Here is a 9,639-nt window from a genome sequence, read left to right as displayed (position 1 = left end):
TTGGGATAAAAAACCCCACAACATTTTAAGGTGCAATCCTATGTACATTTAGACACACAAAAAAGTCCTACAACTCCCAGCATTCATTAGCCATCATGGCTAGCTGGGGGATGCTGGGAGTTGTAGGGCTTTTTATTCCATCGAAACATTCATAGGATTCTGCCCTTAGTAACTTTTCTAGTAAGTGCAATAAAACATTTTAACTTAACTTTTTTTAAAAAAAATCCACATAATTTTTTTAAACAATAACACAATTTTTACTTAAAATGCATGAAATCGGTAAGCATAATCAATTTGGCTATATTCTGTAATTTACTTTATATTCATTAATACTATAGGTTTCTATTAGTAGGAACTAACTTTATGGAGGTAAGCCTATTTCCTACTAGTTCATAATTTTTGTCACATATTTTACACAGGGTTAAAAAAAATACCACATTTATTTCATCCAGCATATGTGTGTGTGTGTGTGTTTTAAAATCAAGTAATTATTTAAGAAGATAAGTAACTTCTTTACCTAGAAATTGTGTTTAAATAAATATTAAAAGAGGATGCCATTATCATATATGAATAAAATCAGCCACCTTCTTATCGCAAGCCAACACCTCTGTTCTTTAAATTCTATATTCCATTGTTTTCTAGTGTTAAATACAACTGATAAGATTTTATAACTATTCTACTTCATATTTAAATGAGGCAAGGCAGCAGAGGTACATGTAAAAAGACATTTCCACTTATCTACTGAAAAAGAACCCTCCAACAATGCCTTCCAGTCTGTCTTAAATTATTCCCATGCCATCTTTAGATTTGAATGGGAATGGACAAATATTTGATACTAGATAATTTGGATTATAATCCATATATATATATATATATATATATATATATATATACACACACACACACACACACACACACATACATACTCTCAAGCTTACTATATGGCAGATTCAGAATATCATTTCTAGCAGTATTACAGATATAATTTTGGAACTTAAAATTTTGGAACTTCACAGTTAACACATCCCATCAGTTGTTTCCAGATTGTTGGAAGGTATTTAACACTATAATTTCTAATTTCAAACAGCAAATTAGATTTTTGTCCAACATTTCATGCTATATATGGTATAGTATCATTTTTATTTATGTTTCAACACAAGCAGGTATTAAATAATTATTAATAAAACAATAAACTAATAATAGCCTAGTGCTGGAATGACTTAACATCTGTTTAATATTTCATCTTGAATTCAGGTTAAGTAGTATATATTTTAATAGTGAAAAGATACCGATAAATTGGCACTGTTGACAACGGCATAAACCAAATCATACTATCTTTCAAATTATCATATCTGACTGAATTTCCTCCTTTTGCTCTTAATTCACCTGCAGCACATTAGACAAGGTAATAATTTATGATAATCATATGAAAATATACAATTAATATTCATCACCTCGAGTTTCTCATCACTTTAGATAATCAGTAATGCAGAGTGAAAATGCTGTCAGATTTCTAATTGCTTTGTAATGGGCCTGAAATAGGGAAATCATTAAAGACAAACAATCTGTCACTTGTCTGTTACTTTAACTATCTATCACTAAAAAAGAAACTCATTAAAGAAATTGCTAATGAGCTACAAAAGACTGGACTGAATGTGTTCTGCAATGTATTTTAAACAACACTGTATCTGCCTAAATAATTCCCTAGACACTGTATACATTTTTGTGGACTTTGGAGACATGTTTTGTTCAAGTAGCTTGATTTTATTATGATAGTCATACCTGGAACTAAAAACATTTAACATGTAATAAATAAGTCACATTATTAGGGCTAACACAATTGCTATTGTTATTTCTGTTACTAATACGGTTAGTAAACCCTTTATTCAGCAACATCAGTGTGTTAAATGAAGTACAGGAAATGGAGGTAAGACAGTTTGGGAGTTGGATCAATGTCACAATTATAGGGCATAATCCAGTGTAGATGGACAAATGGTGAACACTGTATAATTTTAATGATCTATATACATTTTTTACATTAAATCAGTGAATGTGAAGCTACTGTTGGCCAGTTTGCTCCTCTGCACACTTAGATGGGAGAAAGATGTTATCAAATCTTTACGAGGTATCATGCTATATTTAAAAACACTATTTTTAATATATATATATATATATATATATATATATATATATATATTTTAAAACACACACACAAAATGAAAGTGAAATTGAAGCACCAGCCCTACATACCTTATCCAGTAATTTAGGAAATTTAGAAAATGACTATTTAGCATGCTTAGACTGCAGCTCACAAACCAGTGAAATCTATGGGGCTGTTGCAGGACTATTCTTTAATAGTTTGTGAACTGCAGCCACATTGATCTGGTCCTAGAGGTCACTTTATTTTCCAAAATGCAAATATAAATCAGTATGAGATAATTTCAGCATTGACACAGTATAGCTTGGCACTATTTAGTGTACTTGTTAAGACCTGTTGCAGTGATCTTATTCACAAAAATATGAAAAGTAATATAATGTACAATAACTAGGATTGCTTTGTAAACATCACAATAATAGGATAATTTGGTTGAACACTGTCATATCACAATGAAATTAGGAAACCACATTCATGGCACAATTCTGTGTTTCAAGTTCAAATATCAACTTAACTTTCCACAGTTGTCAAAATTTATGAAAAATAAATGCAAAATACATTGCAGTATTTGAGCTATCAGAATGAAAGTTGATGTTTCACTTTCAATATACCATTCTGGGTTTCAAGCATGATCCCCCAGCTCAATCCCCACACCGTTTTCAAGGAGAATAGGAAAAACACAATATACAACACAAAGCAGTATCTCCCTTGGAGACTGCTCTATTAGGAGGTAGTAAAGGCTCCGAGACCAAATCCATTATCCCGTCCATAACCCACAGATTACCAATGCTGTGAGAACACAGTGGCCCTGTTCAGATGACACTGTGGCTTTGTGGTTAATCATGTTCAACTGTGGTTAATCATAGAATCATAGAATAGTAGAGTTGGAAGGGGCCTATAAGGCCATCGGGTCCAACCCCCTGCTCAATGAAGGAATCCACCCTAAAGCATCCCTGACAGATGGTTGTCCAGCTGCCTCCTGAATGCCTCTAGTGTGGGAGAGTCCACAACCTCCCTAGGTAACTGATTCCATTGTCGTACTGCTCTAACAGTCAGGAAGTTTTTCCTGATGTCCAGCTGGAATCTGGCTTCCTTTAACTTTCTGACTTTCGCTAACCACATTTAACCCTTTTGTGGCTAAGGATTACTTAACCACACGGTAACAACAAACTGGTTAGTTGAGCATCTGAGTCCTCCAAATGATCTGGCCCGTATCCCAGCAGTTGCACCTGCCATTTTAGTGCAGACAGCAATATAAGCAGCAATTACTTACATGCATCATCCCACTTAGTGAGCAATTCTGTTGGCCATTTTGAGAGGGTAGTCAATTTCAATGCCTGCTATACCTCTACAGTCATCACAGGGGAGGTGGAAGCCTTCCGAAACACATGCATGAGCTGAGCTGCGTTATCAAGGAGTGCTGCCACAGTAATCGGAACCTGAGGGGTGTAATGGTGCTTCAACGAGGTAGGAGAAACGGCTGCTTGGTATTGGGAAATTGCCAGTGTGGATTTAAGAAGTTATACAGTAATCATGCTCCACTATGAAGATCAAATATCACTCCAAAAAGCTAAAGTGAAAACATGAAATGGCGGCCTCAGTGAGCATATCAGTCAAGCAGCAGTCCAGAGCAGCAACAGAGCCTGCTGGTTAGAGTGGCCCCGCCTAGTTAGGCCACTCTGTGCTGGAAGCGTCTTTGGCCACTTTATCTATTTATTGCAATAGCCGAAGCTCTCTCTTAACCTCATGTACATGTCAGATGACACTTTTAGACATGGTTAGTGCCGCTAACCACATTGCACAACATGGCTAGTGAGGCTGACCACATTGTGGTTAGCGGTGCCACATGGTTAGGGAAAATGTGTGTCAGATGACTGCCCTAACCACACTAACCACAAAAGGGTTAATGGCGTAGTTAACGGTGTTGTGTGAACAGGGCCACAGTCCCTAAGAAAAGCACTATCATATTGCTGGACATCTAGTGTAGGTGGGTAGAGGGAACAGCGCTGGATTCAACATGTGTCAGGTGGGAGTCTGGGACTATCATACTTTCCATGGAAAGATCAAAACTTCAACCTGTTTCATAAAGGAGGTTATATGTTAGTATTCACTCTCTGAATGTTAGAAAAATGAGAAAGGGTAGAACTATATATTATGAAAAGAGTGCTCCATCCCATTGAGTTTCCCCTCTTTCCCTGACAACATGGGGTATTATTTTCCTGATGTTCTCACATCACCATACTGTGTGCTTACCCACCCCTGCAAGTGGCACCCAATGATGTGGATAGGGAAATGCATGATGCAGTGATATAATGATGTCAAGTAAGTGGTACTACAGTTTATGAGGGAATTTGATATGGGGATGCTGTTCTTATCAACAGCCTTATGCTACCTGGAGAACAGTGACACATTAGATGACTTAAGCCGTCTTCAGGCATTCTAAATCAGAGTATAATCAACGCACAAGGAGAAGGAGCATGCCAGCTCCACCCCCTCCATCTTCACTTTCATTGCCCTCTACAAGTGGAGGGTGACTTTGCAAAAAGGAGAGCTTTCTCTATCCACGTGAGTTCTCCATACAATCTAAAACACTGATTTCTTATTTCAGATATGTAGCTGAGAAAGGCTTGATTATGGCAGAAGCTATGTACCTACCAGCATTACATTTCCTCCATTTTAAGTGTCTGCCTACAACATTTGTTGTGCCACTGTTAAGGTATTCCACAACAGTGAGAATTCAGCATCAAGTGAAGTGATCCTCCTTATCCCTGTCCCTTGTTGGTGTAAGAAAGAGACTGTGGTGAGACCTTTGTTAAAAAATAATCCTTCCTAAACCCTACCATATTGAATAATAATCTTGCCAATCCAATATCCCATTCTTTGGCAAGTTGTTCGAGTATGTGGTAGGATATCAGCTCTGGATATTTCTGGATGAGGTGGATCATCTAGATCCATTTCTATCTGCTTTCAGTTCTGCTTATGGGGCAGAGACTGCTTTAGTTGCATTGGTGGACAATCTATGCTGGTTGTGTCTGCATGATATGACAACCCACCATGGGTCACTGCATTGTACATTCCCCTCTCCACATCATTGGGTGCTACTTGCAGGGGTAGGGAAGAACACAACATGATATGAGAACATGAGGAAATGATGGTTAGTTCAATTTAATCCACGATGGGACTGGGGTGTGTGTGTACACCATTTTGAATATACAAGCCCTACTCAGAGGTTGTCATGTCATGCAAACTCAATGAGCAAGGATTATGCAAAGATTAAACAATCCCCACATAACTCATGGGCTGAGTTCGGATGACACACTAATCAACTGGGTGTGTGTGTAATAGGAACAGAATGGGAAACAACGGTTGTTTAGCGTGTCGTCTGAACTCAGCCTCGGTCTCTCTTTTAGGGTTATGCGAGGGCGAACATATTTTAAGCCATTTTGATTACCTATAATGCCCTCAACATAACGTTGCCCAAGAATATTATGAAAATTAAAGTAGTGTGTATCTCACTGCCACCTAGTGCAGTTTGCAGTGCTATTGCCAGTGGCAAGAGGTAATTATTAATTATTATTATTATTATTAGGGCAGACCACCGATGTAGCATGCCCAGAACTCAAACCTATTCCTGGTAGTGGATATAAAAATTAAGAGGTGCAATAGATGTAAAGACATGGAAAGATTGAATGTGTGTGCCTCTGCAAATGTACATTGGCCCTACTAACCTGAAGTATTTGTTGAGACCACTGAAGCCAGCACCACCAGATCAACTGCTTCCAACTAACTTTGCCCTCCTCCTGCCTGCGCTGGTTCTCTCTTCCTCCCTCCCCCATTACATTTCCTCTATCCACATGGAAAGCCGTACCCCACCATCACCTCCCCCACCAATCTGCTCCACAGAAGACAGTGGGTGTCTCATGTGTACAGCTAAGCCCAATCTCTCCTTCAATTTGATCACCATCCCATTAACAAAAGATCTGAAGCATTTGTGGTGCCTGTAACAGCTCACTCTACAGAGTGTACTGGACACTTGTGATAGCTGTAAGAAGAATTCAGCATTGCAAGCTTACACAAGGTCAGTCTGTGCCTATTAAAAACATTAGGGCTAGACAGAGTTGGTTTGAATTAGGGCAGACTCAACATTAGGCGATACATTTTAGATGTCTGTACAGTTACACAAGGTGACATGTAAATTACAAAGGGGCAAGCAGGCCTTTCACTTAACCTACAATTAGAACCTTTATTGACTCCAGATTGCAGGCTTCCTCTGCTTTCAGTTCTGTCTCCTAAGAAAGAAATCCCCTAAATTCTAGTTTTAAAATGCCCCATTTAGAGTTGAAGTACAAAACAACCACACATACAAAAGCCCAACAATTTTCCTAAAGCCATGCAACTGTTCTATCCAATGATACCCTCTCCACAATATTCAGGTAATAGGGATTTCTACTGTAGAACACGAAGGCACATTATCAAGTATCTTCTTGCACATCATAAGGAATGAACAGTTGACACAATATTTTTTAAAGATCTTTGCTGCTTGTAGATTAAGATTTTATTTTAAAATGAATGCCTTCTTTTATCCTAAAGATATCACTCTTCAAAACATGGTTTATCATTAGAATTGCTACTTCCAATATTTTATGTAAATTTTTGAACCAACGTAGTCACATGTAGACCATGTTCAGACAACATGCTAAGCCATGGTGGTTAAGTATTTTGATCTAAACATTATGGCTTAGCATGTGTTGTTAACGATGACTTAGGATGTTGTGTGAACCATTCCTAACCATGGTAGCTATAGGACCACAGCTTAAACATGCTCACTAACCATTTGTTGCAAAAGGGTTAGTGGCCTATCCACAGCTTAGTGTTGTCTGAACAGGCCCATAAAGTCTCAAATAATGAGGTTGCGTTGCTTAACAACGAACTGGTCAGATGGTTCCAATATAGTCATAGAATTGGATTGAGAAGAAATGCTTTCAAATCCCACCTTTGCCAGGGTCTCTTCAGAGTCACTGTCTTTCAGACTCAGGTCATCACGACAATCGAAATACTAGTAACAAACGATAGTAGGAGTTAGTATGTTCATTAGGAAGTGTAAAAATATCAAACTGATTAGGCACAAAAGACCCAAATGACCCTGGTATTAACAGCCCATTAGCCTTGTGGCCTGATCCTATACTTACTCATGTACAATTTCCATTGCCTACCTCTCCTGAACAATTTATATGGAATTAAGGGTGCAATCCTATGCATGTTTAGACAGGGGGGGGGAAAGTCCTACAACTCCCAGAATTCCTATAGTGGCTGCGGAATTCTGAGTGTTGTAGGACTTTTCATGCATAGGATTGCACCCTAAAAGAAACCCTTTCCCCCTTCTCCAGCACAGCTGCCAGGTTTTGGCGAAGATGAAGATTAGATGTGCTGAAATAGCGAACTTTTAGTTCCTGAAGGGGACGTTACTGGGGTGGCCAAAAAAAGGCAAGCGAATCTTTCTTCAGACTTTCTCGGGAAAAGCTAATGCTAAGCTCAGGTACTCGGAGGTAAAGAGAAGAAAGGTTCTCGGCTTGATGCAAATAATACAGATTTAAGTACTGTGAAGAGTAATCGAAACGCTCGCTTACAAAGTGTCGCAGCCACCCCGCTTGCTCTGAACAGCCTTCGGTTGTCAAGGTAACAGCGTCTCTCCCCGGCCAGGCTCGCTTTCCTATATGTGCAACAGTCAATGGGGCCGGATAAGAAACAGGGGCCGCACCCGGAACGTTCCCGTCAGCGACGCGTCGAGGAGCTATACTTAGGCGTTCTTCCTTATTGTAAATTTAACGCCGCATGTCCTCCCTCTCTGTTTCCCGTCGGAGGATTATCCGGGGGACTGCCTGACAAATACACATCGCCTGTTACACCCATCTGCTGCTCTCCGGTGCCTGACTCTACTACAGCGGCTGCGTCGTGAGGGTTTCCAGTGGCCTCCTGGTATCATCGCTGCCCAGGTAAGGCTCTCCCGCAGAATGGGGGCTTGTTCGTTTTCTTGGACGAGGAATGCCAGAGACGCTCAAAGTCGGGGGAAACATATATTTACTCGTTTCAGAAAGAACCTCCTCGCCGTGTATTGACCTCCGACTCGGGCCCGTGTTCCGCCAATTTCGGTCAAGGGAGCCGATGGTGTTTTGTTTTGCAAGAGGCGAGCGGGGGAAAGCTTGGTTCTATTCTTCCCCACCCCATCCTGGGGTGTGAAGTGGAGACGGATCTGGGGGTAACAATACATGTCACTATAGTTTGAAATACCATGTTGGGTCCCCAGTAGCTTTTCTACTATTTTGGAACCCCGTCCTCAAATGACGTAGAACAGCCCCACCCCCTATTATTAAATTGATAGTTCCACTGATATTTGTCTCCGTTCATGCCACCAACACTGACTCTCCCTGCCCCGAACAAGAGGATATTTTTCGCTGCCTTTCTCTCTCTCTCTCTCTCTCTCTCTCTCTCTCTCTCATCGCAGTAGTGTTATTGAAAGGGACTGGTAAAACAAGGATCCATGAAATAAAAAAGGGATCCTCATGATTTTATATGATTTTCAAAGGGGACACCTACAAAACCGCCATCCAATCATACAGCACTTCTGCCTCCACAGACTGAACCAAAAAAATCACGAGGCACCACTCATGGGCACTGCCACAGCAAAAAAATATGGATCCGAGGCAGGGATCCTCGTAATTTTTACAAGAAAAATATCCTCAAACACTAGCATACCATAGAGCATACCTACCTCCACAAACTAAACCACAGAAAACACAGTTCCGCCACCACAGAGCAAAAATATGACTACATAGACTGAACCATGAAAATCAAGGATCTGCCATTTGAGGGTGCAGTCACAGCTCAAAAACTTGGATCCAATGCAGTGATCCTCTTGATTTCATATGACTTTTAAACAGCAAATCCCCCAAACCACAATCAGATCACAAAGCACATCTGCCTAATTGGACAAGAGAAATCATGGTCATGGCAATGGGGCACAAACATTGATCTGAGGCACGAATCCTCAGCGATCCTCATGATTTTTACAGAGCAAATCCTCCAAAATACCATCATATCATAGTGCACATCTACCTCCACAACCTGAACCATGAAAATAACAGTTCCACCATTCATTGGTGCTGCCATAGCACAAAAACATTGATTCAAGGCAAGGATCCTCAGGGATCCTTATGATATTTACAGGGAAAATCTCCCAACCCCAATCCACTCTGCCTCCACAGACTAAATCAGGAAAATCATGGGGCTCCATTCTTTGGCACCAAAAACATGGATACGAGGCAGGGATCCTTATGATTTTTATGGGGAAAATCACAATCCAAGCCCAGAGCACATCTGCCTCCATGTCCTGAGCCATGAAAATCACAGATCCACTACTCATGGGCACATCCACAACACAAAAACATGGATCCGAAGTTATATGGAATCCACATGAAAACATGATC

At 40.1% G+C, this 9,639-nt stretch overlaps 1 protein-coding gene across 1 annotated transcript in view; it reads left to right on the top strand.

Annotated features, from left to right (window-relative positions):
- Positions 1-7,953: 7,953 nt before the first annotated feature.
- DNAJC24 (DnaJ heat shock protein family (Hsp40) member C24) overlaps positions 7,954-9,639 on the top strand; it is a 52,118-nt gene continuing 50,432 nt past the window's right edge. The window contains exon 1 of the mRNA XM_063117336.1: positions 7,954-8,148. The gene's annotated coding sequence lies outside the window, so the exon portion shown is untranslated. The remainder of the gene's footprint in view (positions 8,149-9,639) is intronic.

The sequence above is a fragment of the Elgaria multicarinata genome, chromosome 2 (genome assembly GCF_023053635.1).
Source record: "Elgaria multicarinata webbii isolate HBS135686 ecotype San Diego chromosome 2, rElgMul1.1.pri, whole genome shotgun sequence".
Lineage (NCBI taxonomy): Eukaryota > Metazoa > Chordata > Lepidosauria > Squamata > Anguidae > Elgaria > Elgaria multicarinata.
Note: the sequence above shows the minus strand (reverse complement) of the source record. Positions and strands in the feature narration are given on the sequence as shown.